The following is a 15,385-nucleotide window of genomic DNA, read 5'->3' on the forward strand; positions in this document are numbered from 1 at the left end:
TTAATTATACTAGTGTTACTAACTAGATTCATCGAAAAAAAGATTGTCCATTCAGAACAACTCAGTTACAAAATATTGCAAAAAAATCTTTAAAATCGAGGTTCCGACTGTTTCCTCCTTCAAAACTTAATCAATTATAAGGACATTTGAGAATTTGAATAAAAATTAAATAATCCCGTTAGTATTGTCTACCATGTTATTTCTCAAAATTAGTAATACTTAGTGATGGGTCGTCGGTAAAATACTCGTTACCAGTATTTTTCCATTTGGGAATATTACCAGTAAAATACCAATCTTACCGGTAATATTACCAAAACCGGGTAATATACAAAATTTGCGATTTTTATGAGACGCGATGGTTATTTTTTTAATTATGTATTACTAAGTCGCCATCATAAAACTTAAAAAAACTCGTAGAGTGCCTCGGGAGTAAATTACCAATCTTACTAGTAATATTCCCAATAATACCGAGTAAATTACCAGTCTTACTGGAAACATTCCTTTCCTATATTGTCACCAACTGCAATTATACTTCGTATAATTTTGTGATATCTCGTGGCTTGTGGCAGATAAATCTAATATTTGGATATTTTGTCCCTGTACCATTAAATATAAAAACTATTTTACTACTGGGGTTACTTTGATACTTGGGGTTACATTGATAAAAACTTCGTTTTATCTTTAAACGCAAAATTCTACATGTCCCAACGCATCTGTCCATTTTTAGGGTTCCGTACCAAAAAGGTATAACAGGAACCCTTATGGTGTTTTTAACGGCGTTGGCACTATCGATAGTTACTACCATAGAGTATATTGAATAGAATGGTATAGAGTTATCAGTCACGATTTTCGATTGCAGCGCCATCTATTGTTAATTTCCCGCAACTTTTCATGTGACTTTCCACGCCTGCAGGTACCTTATAGCATATTAAGCATGTGGGTCCTTTAGACATGGAACGCCACATATTTACGGCGGGCTTTTTAAATAGGATTGATGTTTTGCATTCTGAGGCTATGTTCAGATGAACACGCGGCGATGCGCGATTTTCTCACCGCGCGGTTTAAGATTGTAACAAAATTAATGGCGTTGTGTACATGACCGCGCGTTGCCGCTTGTGATCGGTCATGTAAACAGCACATTTGATTTTGTAACAATTTTTTACCGCGCGGGCGGCGAAAAAATCGCGCGTTGCCGCGCGTTCCTCTGAATTTAGCCTGAGTCTGAGCAAACAGAACCCGATTACAGTTATCATGTGTGAACCTTCAATGCATTTCTCACCAGGAAACTGCTACAGAAGTTCACACAATGCCTAGACCAGTAGGAAATCAGGAATATAATAAAACAATGAAGCAGGGGAATAGTTTTTAATAATTTATTTTAAAATATGTTTTATAGTTACGTAATTGGTGGTGATACTACTTAGCTTCAAAAACCAGGAAAGAACTAGTCGAAAGCGTTTAGAGAATTACTTCTCCTAATGCGTCTTAATTATTTCAAGCGCAGTGTTTCCTACAGACAATTTTCACCACACCAACACGAGCAATAAACGAACTGTAAAAAAACATTTCAACAATTAAATAAACATTTCCAATTCAAAATCATTACTAAAAGGTACATTCTACCAGCAGTTTAGAACTTCAATTTAAAATTTGAATCAAATTACTTTGCACTCTTATGAATAAAATGGACCTTTCTTATTAGTTCAAAGAATCAAGAAAAGAGAGAGAGAGAGTGTGTGTGGGTGTGGTGAAGAGAAGATGTTCAACGATGAAACTCCTAATAGCCTTTTGAAAAGATGTGTTTGTGGATAGACACATAAGCTTTTTTTTAATCTTACAGAATATTTTTCTTTTGTCTCAGTAAGGTTTTTTATTTGTTTGGCCAAACTGCTAGCTTCCGTGAAAAATCGGGGTATGTGTCGTGGCGCGTGACCTGAAATAAATTCTGTAATATAGGAGCTGTTAGATATCACTAGGCAGTCGTGTGGAGTTAAAAATATAAAAAACTTAAATACGGTACTAGATATTTCATATACATTACATACATTTGATGTACAAGTGTGACTAAAATAACTTAACGTCATCCAAAACTTTAAATATGTTTCTGGGCTTTATCGTCCATATTAAAATAGTGCATTGTGCAACAGGGAGGCTAGGGTGATATTGATAAGGACAACCTGGAGTGAATTATAGACACGAGACTGTTTCTATACTGTGTAGGTACCTATAGCTTAATAGTCAAATTCTCTCAGTGCAACGAAAATGCTTGACATGATGGTATTTATTTTTCTTATCCCTCTTTTAGGAATAAAATGGTATGATGTAGTACTCGTTCAGTACACGTAGATGCAAGAAGACCTTTTAGCAGCAAATGTGATGAAAAATACACATTATGTTATTGATATTACTATATAGAATAAACTTATTTCAACTGACCTGAAGTTGACGGCTGAGAACTGACATCAGTGATGTTCCTCAAAGGGGCTCTGGGTATTTGATCATCTTGCATCGGTTCTTGAATATTGCTAGCAAATTGCAGCGATGCGGTTTGCTTGCTTATCAATTCCTGAAATACATATACATAATATATTTAACTAATTTAATGCTGAAATATTAGTACTTAAACAATAATGTTATAAGAATTGAATATAACAACTAGGTAAATGTAAGAGGCAATGGGTAAATATTACCCTAATGTACCCTAATAAAAACAATTTTTCCACTTTTTCAGCGTGATTGCTGGAATTGCAATAGCACTGACCAAGTCGAGTCTAGTCTTCCAGATGAAGTATTCTATTTTTTGTCAAAGTGAATACATAATATATTATTGATACTACTATATAGAATCAACTACATTTGACTGACCTGAAGCTGACGGCTGAGATCTGAGATTAGTAGCCGCCCTGTGGGTACTGATTGGTGATGTTCCTCAAAGGGGCTCTGGGTACTTGATCATCTTGCATTGGTTCTTGAACATTGATTGGAAATTGCAGCAATGTGGTTTGCTTATCAATTCCTGAAAAAAATATACATATAAATATATTCAATTTAATTCCGAAATATTAGACAACCATATAAATCATATAATAAAGTATATTCAATTAAAGCTATAAATTAAAAAAATAAATGAATGCTCCACGACTCTTCTCTTTCGGAACAGACTAGACATAAGAACAAAAATCTATGCTCACACAAATAAATACCAATACCGGGATTTGAATCCAGGACCGCAGCTTTGCAGGTAGGATTAACACCTGATAGGCCAGACCAGTCATCAAATGTTAAATTATTATTGTAACATCTTAAATTTAAAAGCTAAAACTTACCATACCCCAAGACCTCAATAGAGAAATGGGTAAAACGGAGCCTTCCGCTTGAAGTATTATATTTTTCTTAAAGTGAGTATGACACAGTTTTCCATTGCTAACACATCACTGCCATTAGAAGAAGAAACCAGTCAGGCTCAATAATTGGATTGGGTCATTGGTGAAGAATCATATTATCTAATCCTGAAAAAAAACATACAGATTGTATTTTGATAGGTCTTATTGGAACTTCATAGATTTGCGAAAATACATACTGAATGCGAGCAAATTTGGAGCAAGTGGTAATTTTTATAAACTATTTTTATATGGCAATAGATCCCATTGCTATTCAGGATAAAAGGCTTTTATGAGACAAAGAAATCAAATTCCGGCCTCAAATCGAAAAACTTTCCCCTACTATTTTGTATCAGTTTCATAAGTGAAGTGAATCTCAACGAGGTCAGACTTTTATTCTAGATTTATGTATTATACTCGTAGCTAGAAAAGATGAAATACTTACGCGTTTTACCGCAATTAAGTACACAACACACAGCACTTATAACCATTGTTACGACAAACGAATCTAACGAGCAAATCAAAATCCGTTGAGCAGAGCCGGTATATTCACAAAAAAGCAGATTTATCGGAGTCCAGGGCAAGCACAGTCGTTGTATAGTTCAACATCATAATTTTAAAGTTCTTTCTAGCAAAGCAAAGCATCGAACATCACAAGAAAGTGAAGAATTGAAATAATGGCGTTATGGCGGCTTTGAAAAAAAAAACATTCCGTTCCATGCCTCTTTTTTAAAGTTTATCATAAAAGTTTCGCACCTTCAGATTTTAAAACGGACCAATTTAAGAACAAAAACTTTAGATAATATTTGTTTTTTTTTGTTAATTATAATTAATAACATTTTAAAAGGCTAATTAAAAATAATACAACATTATTTTTGTCATATCTTTTATTTTGTTAATTGCGCGTAACGGAAACATGGAATTGGTATCACAGATTAGACAGGAATTTATAGAATAATTCAATTGTTTTTCGCGCCCTCTATTGTCGTGTTCCCCAAGTATATCCAAAGTACATCGGATTTACTATTTCCTTTGAGTGAAAACACCGTGGTTACTACTACCATTAATTGCACTAACGCAGTGAAGAAGTATGGTCGTGGGCAGTGCAAATCACTTGTCAAAATGTAAGTATAGTTTATCGGTTCATGTTCAAATAACTTCTAAACTAACTTAGTGGGTATTAAAGTAAAAGGTTCACAGTGAATATTAGCTTGCCAGAAATATATTTAGGTATAATCATTGTATTGAGTTTTGTGTTAAAATTCAAACTAGGCATTTTATTACTAATTATTTAGTTTGTGGGGTGCCTTTGATCACCTGCATGGGGTAACATTGACCATACTTACACAAAGTTGATTGTTGTGTATTATGTCAAGGTACTTATTGATGCTGATAATTTGATCTCTTTTTGTGATAAATATTGAGACAATCTTAAATAAAGTAGATTTTTCGAAGATGGTAATTTATATTTTTATTCAAAGTAACCCCAAAATAGCATTAAACAGTTGTAACTTTTGAACCTGCGAAACGATTTTTATGTTTCCTTGAGATAAAATACGCCTGTAAGGGGTTACATTCGATTACCAAAAAATCCTAGTTTTCGTCTTTTTTTTTTCTCCGTACATTATTTTGTTAGCCTTTCTAGATTTTTAGCAGCGAAAGACTAAAAAAAAGTTGATGTTCCCATTTTTTTTTATTAAATTTAGAAGTTAGAGAAGTTTAAACTATAAGCTGATCAATGTAACCCCAGTTTACGGTACCTATCTATTGTAATACTTTAATGCAAGTCTGCATTAGGTACCCAATAACTTTGTGTTAACTATGTGTTGTTGTACCGAATAGGTAATGTGAAAAAAAAACGCGCCAAGTGCGAGTAGGATGGCCGCTTTTTCTCTCTCTTTTGTACTCGGAGGTACAGTAAGAAGTGAAACTCCATTATCGGACCATTTTTCTACTATTTACAGTTTAACGAAAATTTGTTAGATGAGATTTAAGCAAAAATAAAATACTACCCTATTAATTTTCTATTATTTACAATACATAAACTAATCTGTGTGCCTACGGCTGTGTAACCCTGCCTTACCACCTTTCGGTTCTATGGTCCTGGTTCTACTGGTGATAGGAAATATGGAGTATGCAGGAAAATTTTTAGCTGGGAAAAATCATAAATGAAAATGTTTATACAGACAGACACGTTGCTACAGATGTAGTGCAAAGCCAGCGGCTGTCTAACCCCGCCTTACCACCTTTCGGTTCTGGAATGGGTTATTTATTGTCTCTTTTCTTAAATTATTTCAAAATAATTAAAAACAAACATTTTTGAGATGCCTATAATTCTATAATAAGCTCTTTCATGTGATAGTATGTAAGAAACTTTCATTCAAAAATCTTTAAGTTTTAATTTTTACATTACCCCCAAAAGTGACCCCTATGATAGAAATGTATTAATGTAAGTTACATGTCCGTCTTCGGGTCATAAGGTTACATACGTCTATAAAATTTCAAGTTATTCGATTCCGTAGTTTCGGAGAAAATTAGCTGTGACTGTGACAGACGGACGATGATCCTAAAAGGGTTCTGTTTTTCCATTAAAGTACGGAACCCTAATATTGGTACGGTACCTTAATACAACAAATTAAAACAGATTTAAAAAAAAATCGTTATATTTTCGCCATATTATTCCTTAAAATTATGATTTATTGTAACTTTCAATATCATACTACTATAGTAATATTACCAGTAAGATTGGTAAAATACTCGGTAGTATTGGGAATATTACTGGTAATATTGGTAGTTTACTAATTGACGTTAGGTAGGTAATATTTTTTGTTATAATACAGTGCAACATGTATCCTTTGTATCAATAAACACAAAAGAAATATTCTTTATCTATTTTTATGTCTATATTTCTCTAAATTACCGCTAAGTGGTAATATTACTAGTAACATTACTGGTAAAATACTCGTTTTAGTAATATTACCGGTAACGACCCATCACTAAATACTGCATTCAAATATCGACCGAGTCGACCGGTCTGGCTCAGTGACGACCGGTCTGGCTCAGTCGGTAGTGACCCTGCCTGCTGAGCCGCGGTCCCGGGTTCGAATCCCAGTAAGGGCATTTATTTGTGTGATGAGCACAGATATTTGTTCCTTAGTCATGGATGTTTTCTATGTATATAAGTATGTATTTATCTGTTTAAGTATGTATACCGTCGCTTAGCACCCATAGTACAAGCTTTGCTTAGTTTGGGGCTAAGTTGATCTGTGTAAGGTGTCCCCAATATTTATTTAAAAAAAAAATATTACTGACGAAATCTCGGAATCGAACCGACTTAAATAATTTAAAATAAACATAAAAAAATATCATCCCTATTTTTATGATGCCAATCGAAAGAATGAATCTGTAAATCTTTCTCACTTGATGGTCTCATCGCAAGATCGGCGCTGGAAGTCACCAGCAACACGCTGAGGTGAGGCCATTTCGTAGCACTTCATTACTTTCTGTCTTGTTATTATGTGTATATTTTGTCTTGCATGTGTTCACGTCACGATAAATGTTTATTCTACTCTATTCTATTCTATATTTTTTTCGCAAATATTTATTTGGTCTTCTAGTGTTTTCGCTGTAGAGAACAGTAACAGTGATAAATAACGAAGATTATCATTCATTTTCATTCTAAGTATGTCCTGCGACCCACATTAGAAGTTCGCACAGTTTTCCCTAGTTTAAAAGCCAGTGCTGTCGTCAGGGCCGGATTAAGGGTAGAGCGAGTGGAGCGGCCGCTCTAGGCGCCGAATGGTAAGGGGGCGCCAAAATCGTCATTGCGTGGGCGCACACATAGCCCAAAATGGCGAGAGGAGCCGGAAATTAATTTTATTCAGATATTGAAAATCTAGATTTGTGATTGTGATTCTGATTAAGATTATCTGAAAAGTTGCACCACAATGCCACCATGTACAACATTCATATAAGGTGGCAGCTGTTGCTACTGTTGCTATAGGGCGCCGCGAAAGATGTTTCTAGCTCTTAATGAACCACGTTGTTGCGAGGCCGAACGACAAAGACAATGTTACGTGTCGCTATCCAAACGATCAGTGTTTATCCGCAATTCAAAGTGGAGTTCCTCTTAAAGCCAAAGGCGTAAAACGTCTCACAGAGGCGCAATTTTGTATGAGTCAAAGGATCGTAAGCGTGATGATAAACGCACTTCTAATAACCCAAATGTAAATACCCCAAAATATGCCAAAGGCCGAATAACATGAGATGATTAACCTATTTAATTCAAAGCTTTGCTCTTCTGCAGTTCGGCAATTAGAGTCGAACTTCTCGACTTCTCAATGTCTGTCCAAGTTGCTGCAATTTGCTTTTCTCTCCCATGCCTTGCCTTGCCCCTGTCTGGCAACTCATGATGTCACTGAAATTAAACGTTTATAATAACTTCTTCCTTGTTTCCTCAATGCCGAGGATCGTGACCACAAGTAGCGTATCACCATTGAACGCGGTCATAAGCCATGTGACTGACTGGACGCGGTGCATGGTATACGCTGCCGCCACTTTCTTCATACAGTCAGACCATCTCTAACGAGCCCCACACAAATTCGCCAATTTATGCAATTCGTGATCTCATAATATGTCCGGATAATCTATGGGCCACTTCTGGCATATTTTGGAAAGCCGTGTGGTGATATTCAGTTCTTGCAAAATATAGATGTCAGTTCTTCTGGCTTTCCAAGTTAGCAGTCTTCGCCAGCACCACATCTCAAGAGCTTCAATGTTAGCCACGTCAAAGCTTTTCAAGGTCCAAGTTTTGGCACCATACACAAATTTAATATCGAGATTATAGACAAGACAAGAATTCGAACCAATCCCACTTTATTGTTACGTGTGATTCCTCTGTTCTTTCAAATCTTGTCGAGGTTATTAGGCATAGCAGTCTCCGCTATACCGGCTTTACGGCGTATGCCGTCAGTGCCACCACCGTCGCAGTTTATTAACGACCGACGAACGAAGGTACATGAACGCACTGACTTTTTCGTACTGCGCTTTCGCTTTTAAATAACACGAGGCTGTCAAAACTAGCCAAAATCTCTGCCAGCTTACGTTGGAACGAGAGGTTAGATCGCTTTATCTAGTCCCAATTTATGACCGCCGTTCGGCACCGTCCCCACCGCCTCGCGATGAGACCGGACCGGGCAGAAGGTAGAATGTTGCATTTCCCTTCAGTTCGTACTTTACATTCGGAACTCGAGACTCTCGAGTACCTGTCATTTTTTTCTCGTCTCGAATGAAGCCGAAATTCTCGAGAATTCTCGAGTTCGAGACTCTCGAGCAGAAACCCTACCCTGAACTAAAGCTCAAATCTGACTGTTATCGGTTTGGTTTCTTGGTCTGCCAGAGTTTGGTCTTTGGCCTCTTTTGTTTCATCACAGCCATTTGTTCTTATCCTAGTGAACTCCTCAATGAACACGCCGCACAGGAAAGCATTAACCTCGCGTACGTTTGTCCTATGAAAGACAGAAGCTTTTATAGAATCAAGCCCCCCCCATAAATAATAGGAAAAATTTTCGCGCTCGCTACGCTCGCGCTTACAATTTCTACCGATCCACATACATGTGAAATATTTTAGTTACCTAGCTAGTCAAATGGTTTTGACGTTTTAGATGAGCACAGCGAATCTATGAGCATTTTGGCATCGAACCCCCCAAAAAAGGTTAAACAAGGGGGCGCCAAAACTATATCTCGCTCTACCCTGATCGAGTGCGCGGGCCGGCGCTGGCTGTCGTAACTTGCACCTCTCTAATGCAAGCTGCTTTGTGCCTTGAATACTAAAGGTGGTCGCATCTGCCGGCTTCCATCTACTGTACAGTCAGCATTATGATATTTTCCATTATTTCGACTACCTATAATGTACTTCACAATGCCAGTTGAATTTTAAACACAAACGTACTACGTCATCATCCTCCTTGCGTTATCCTGGCATTTGCCACGGCTCATGGGAGCCTGGGGTCCTTTGACAACTAATCCCAAGATTTGGCGTAGGCACTAGTTTTTATGAAAACGACTGCCATCTGACCTCCCAATAAGTTTTAAGCTTTTTTTAAGGTCTTTCGAGACTAGTCGGCCGAGAACTCATACAATTTATTCGCGGCTGAGAATCTCGGTCGGGCCTTACTTTTTTTTACAGAGCTAAAACAAATCGCCCTGAAATAACTAGTAAAATTGACAGCCCTGGATATGAATATTGGGTGTGAAAGTTCAGACCTAGATATACTGGAAATAAGTTTACCTACATTTAAGTTTTTTTTTTTTATAATTAACATTTAAGTTGACGTTTTTATTTCGGTTAAGCACGAATCAGTGAAACATTTTTTTTGTGAAATGACGCCTACATCCTATTCAAAGAACCTTCAGATTGGTTTTGAGACACGATTGAAAAAGGTTTTTAAAACTGGTGTACGTATTGTATAACTTATGTTACTTGTGTACGTCTGGCAGATGGTTGGAGCGATGATGGGCTGGCCCCGAGGGTTCATAAATGGATAAAAGATATTGAAATTAAAGTGTCATCATACGATGAACCAGAGGACGAGCTCAACCCCTACCATTTACCAGACGTATGCCAATATTTTTTATAGAATTGTGGCGGAGTGTTTTTTGTAATCGAATGTTTTAACGAGTGACGCCGGATCGCCGTTTAAGACAGGAACTTCAAGTCCTGTAGAAAGTGCTACCTCGAACTTGAAGTGCAACCTATTGAACGGCGAGTCAAAACTACTCAAAGTGGACAATTTTGTGGCCATTCATATCAAGGTCATATCTAGAGGAAGCGTGCAGGATTTACACCACTATCTCTGATATTCTACCAAATAATAAAAAAAAAACAAAGCGACGCCACCAGTGGCCAACAGGACCTCAACGAGGTCGAAAACTGGAGGACCTTGGGCGTTCCCAAGCGCTCAAAGTACCTATTATCGGTCGGACGACCGATAATACTTTGAGCGCTTGGGAACGCTTCGAGGACTCGAAGCGGATGTTGATCTAGCGTCCGCAAACTATAAGTTTTCGGCGCAAGGGGTATTAAGAAGATGGGGAAAATGTTTGGACGGGGAAGATGGTTAATGCTTCGGGCGGGACAGTCGTACCGGTTAATAACACGTGCTCATTTGACGCTCTCTGTCATGTAGTCACTAAGACATTTATGAATTTCGATTCATATCGTAACCAAATGGTAAAGAGCGTTAACGGATTCATACAAACTGCAATACTTCTCGGCAGTCAAAGACCAACCAATCAACTTGTCGAAACATTGACTTCACTTTTTTTTTTGTATGAAAACGCACCCAAAATCAAATATTGTCTAGGGCCCGTACCAGTTGCAGTCGGCACGTCTATAAAGCCCCTTATAGTTTTTTTTTTAATTGGCTAAATACCTGGAAATTATGTCACAATTATCTGTGTTTGGAAATTAAAAAAGAGGACTTTGCCGGCCTTGGCCTGCAAGGTTTGTATGAAATTCCATTATCTATCAATCGTCCTAGCCGCACCTGCAACGTCATACTTCGCTGCCAATTATAAGACACATAACATCAATATTTCATACCATGTTTGAGAAAATAAATGAAACGTATTTTTATGGCCAAATCACAGACTACACAGACAGTGCATTACGAAGCATTCACAAAGAGCCCGTGGTCACCACATATGTACAGTCAACCAATTGGAACCCTAGGCCACTTCATACATAGTCCTACATGTCGTATCCGACAACAGCGACCTTTACAGTTTCCTCTGGTGAGCACGTATAATGGCTCGCGAATCCGAACTTGGTTTTAAATATCCGGTCGCACTGTACGCAGTAAAGCTGGCCCTGGGGGGTTACCATGACGTACTAAAGACGTTCAGTTTAGGTTGAGAGAAAGGGACACAGCTATAGCAGTTACATAGCTCCGTCCCTCTCTGTCAACCTAAACTGAACGGCTTTAGCACGTCATGGTAACCCCCCTGTTCATTGTAAGTGCGTAGGACGGCTTGGGTCGAGACTTCCGTTGTAGGCGTTTTGGTCTAGGTGTTCTAGTCGAGCTTCTTCAAAAGAAGCTACACCTTCTCTTACCTTCTTGCGCCATTCTGGTGGCCTGACCGCCAACTCCTGCCAACGCTCAGGTGAGATATCGCAGGCTTTAAGGCTTTAAGGTCACTCTACAACCATGTCAAAATGACAAGCAGTAAGAGAAAACTTACAATCTGATTTCTAACGTCACTATGACGAAGTTCTAGAGACCTAGGGTTCCAATTGGTTGTCCCTACAACTATGACTGGAAAAATACCACGATTTGAGCAGCGCATTAGAATAAAGCATATTTAACATAGTATTGGCACGCGTTTAGCGACGAATAAAAAAAATATATTTAAAAATTTAAAAAAACTGATAATCACATCTTAATTTTAATACGTTGATAACTCTATATTAGAAATTTGGTTGATCTAACTTTTTGCGTTTGTAAGTTATTGATGATGGACGTTGACCGGCGAAAATGCACTGTGAACAAATACGTGAAAAATCCCCTTGGTCTGGGTCAATGATTGCTAAATTGTTGAATTTCCAGAAAACTACTAGGCAATAATTATTGCCCAAATCATTATTTCATTAAAGGACAATTAAATAATAGTGGCAAAATAATTCAAAATATCCACTCCTTGCGGTCCACACGGAATCAACAGACAAAAAAGATGGATGAAAATCTTGTTCAGAGGATGATGAATACTATTTTCAGAAAAGTCCGTAATTTTGTGCATAAACATACTGAATGATTGAAATATATGTGACACGCTATAAATTAATAAACGATCTTTTATATTCTGCAATAAAAAATATTGTTTACTTTTTCTTTTCATTTAAAAATTAAATTCCTCCCATCGCGTACCAATTCTAAATTAACTATGCTTTAGCATCTTACACCAACATACCTAGTAGAGGTATAACAGCTCAGGTTCAATCCTAAAACTCATTATTTAATATTCGAAAACTTACGAGTGCAGGGGACCGATTTTTGAATCTCGAACTCATGAATTCGCCGTTCGAAAGTCTGTGGAAAACGACGTAATGCTACGACTTTCGAACGGAGAATGTCAAAAGTCGGTCCCTGGTTGCAAACGTTGGCAACAACTGGATCAAGCGGTTGCGTTCTCACACTAAATTACTACGGGATCATCCTCCTTGCGTTATCCCGGCATTTTGCCACGGCTCATGGGAGCCTGGGGTACGCTGTGACAACTAATCCCAAGATTTGGCATAGGCACTAGTTTTACGAAAGCGACTGCCATCTGACCATCCAACCCAAAGGGTAACTAGGTCTTATTGGAATTAGTCCGGTTTCCTCACGATGTTTTCCTTCACCGAAAAGCGACTGGCAATATCAAATGACATTTCGCACTTAAGTTCCGAAAAACTCATTGGTACGAGCCGGGGTTCGAAGTTCGAACCCGCGACCTCCGGATTGAAAGTCGCACGCTCTTACCGCTAGGCCACCGGCGCTTTTAATACGGGAGAACATACTACATAATATATTGGTGGACTTGGTGGTGTGACTTGGAGTCGGCTTGAATGCTCCGACTAGTAAGTTGAGGTGGTCTGTGGGAAAATCAGAGCACGAGTATCACACTTACACTTATTGTTATAGGTGCCTGTAATAATTTTATCTGGTGATTATACACAGGTACACTTAATCTTGTAATTATCTTGTAATACATAGATATACCTGCCGGCCTAGCCAACCTGAAAATCGTTGACGGTACGCGCTAATCTAAACACAATCGAGCTCTGTTGGTCCATTGCTGCTAGTTTTCTCAACTTTTACTGCAACCAATTGTGCAACTTGCAACATGTAAATTATTCTTTATTAATCTGGCTCTGATAAGTACATCATCATCATGGATCTATATCGGAATCCCTAAAGTTTTTTGAACTATTTTTACATTGCCTTATATTTTTTGGCATAATGATCATTTGGCCTAATTTAAATGTCCTAATATTGTTTCGCCTAACGCCGTTAAACCCACTTTTTTAGAAGCGATTCGGATTTGTGTGAAGTTACGGTTCTAACCTAACCTAAACCTACCTTTCTAACAGCGAATCGGTTCTGGGTAATGTCATTTTTGGGGCAAAATTTAAATTATGCCAAATGATCGTTAGGCCAAAAGAGCGTTAGGCATTTCATAATTCGGCCAAATGAGTTAGGCCAAGTGATTTTCGAACAAACGTTATTAGGGATTCCGAGGGAGACCCATCATCATCATCATCATCATCATTTCAGCCATTAATCGCCCACTGCTGAGCATAGGGTACGTGTACGCCACTTATCCCGGTCCTGGGCTAATCTCATCCAGAAGTGCCCCGCAGTTTTTCGAATGTCGTCCACCCAACGAGCCAAGTACACTTGATAAGTACAAATAGCCCGAACGTTAGAATTAAAAAAAATATGTATGTAAAATCTTTTAACCTAAGGCATATCCTAGTTCTCAAAGGTAAAGTTTTTAAAACCTCCTATTAATTATACCTTTGAAGTTATAAGCTCATTAGGAGCTAGACATCTCTATTCCAAACATCCCGAGGGCATACCACGAACCACTTTCAACGTGTTCTCTCTCTGTCGCACTTGTGAATTTATACATAAGAGTGATCGAGTGGCAAAATGTAGAAAAAGGTTCGCGGTAGGCCCCCTGTTACATTATTCACGATTCCTTCACATCATGCAAATGTGTTTCGCTCCATTTTTCTCTGTAGCTAGTTTTACCAGGACAGGTGCTTGTAACAATAACGATTTGCTGTAGAGAAAAGTTATTACGTGGTGGAAAATAAAATATCAGACGAGCTTTTTAATATTCATAAAAGTAATATTATGTACCTGGGCATTTTCAGAAATTTGGAATCAAAGGTCGTGACAGTTGTTAGCAAAAATTGACTCGAGGCCAGTTTTGTGACAACAATTTTATTAAGAATAAAATTTGTCTAAAAACCAGCTTTTTCATGTTCGAAATGGAGATTATTGCTTAATATATTGTAATTAACACAAAAGCAATATTTTTATTCGAATTTCATGCTTAATTGTCGTCAACACCGAGTTAATTTTTAATTCCCCTCACTAGCTCGGAAACACGTGTGTTTTCCTTTAATACCAGAGGGAAAAAACGCATTTTATCCACTAGGGGATAAAGTAATTTGACCTTGAATAGATTTTTTTTTATACCACGTCGGTGGCAAACAGGTATACGGCCCGCCTGATGGAAAGCGGTCACCGCAACCGCCCGCAACTCAAGAGGTGTCACGTGCGCGTTGCCGACCCATTAGAAACTTGTACACTCCTTTTTTGAAGGACCCCATACTGTAGTTCATCGGGAATACCTCGACAGGGAGCTCATTCCACAGCCGGAGCGTTCGTGGGAGGAAATTCCTCTGAAACCGTACGGTGCGCGACCATTTAGGTTGTAAGGTGTGTGGATGAGCGCCCTGTCGATGCAAATTTTCTGCTTTCAAATGGATAAAAGTGGGTTAATCTAGGGAAGAATCGCCACTGTTCACAAGTAATTACTGTCCACAATAGCGAATGAGGTGAAATATTAATTGCGTAGAATTCAGATTGTCCAGAATTGCGAATAGGAAAAAGTGACATTGGCAAGAACGTCGCATAATCCTTTGTAGTTAGTAGAGTTCGGATATCTCGTATCTAATCCGCTTGCAGTATTTATTACATTATCGCGCAATTGACCTACATTTTAATTTATTAAGTATACTTAGTGTTGATAACAAGCTAGATGACAAGTTTTTGGTATCAGTCGATGCCTGGGGCTACCAGAAATAAGTTACGCTTTTCACACATTATTTTTGAATCAATGTTTTCTGTAATAGGCTACTTGCCTCCTAGTCCAATCAGCTTCTTTTTAAGAACTGTCAAAACAAATTTGAACGACTTGTTGTTATAGAATTTATATGAAATCGAATTGTGTGA

At 37.9% G+C, this 15,385-nt stretch overlaps 1 long non-coding RNA gene across 1 annotated transcript; it reads right to left on the minus strand.

The window, feature by feature from the left end:
* Positions 1-1,727: 1,727 nt before the first annotated feature.
* LOC125236067 lies at positions 1,728-3,390 on the minus strand. Its single transcript, XR_007178164.1, has 4 exons — positions 3,327-3,390; positions 2,866-3,016; positions 2,437-2,566; positions 1,728-1,933 (listed from the first exon to the last, which is right to left on the minus strand). It is a non-coding gene; the product is annotated as an uncharacterized LOC125236067 (long non-coding RNA).
* Between the last annotated feature and the right edge of the window lie 11,995 nt (positions 3,391-15,385).

Source organism: Leguminivora glycinivorella, chromosome 18 (genome assembly GCF_023078275.1).
Source record: "Leguminivora glycinivorella isolate SPB_JAAS2020 chromosome 18, LegGlyc_1.1, whole genome shotgun sequence".
NCBI classification, from domain to species: domain Eukaryota; kingdom Metazoa; phylum Arthropoda; class Insecta; order Lepidoptera; family Tortricidae; genus Leguminivora; species Leguminivora glycinivorella.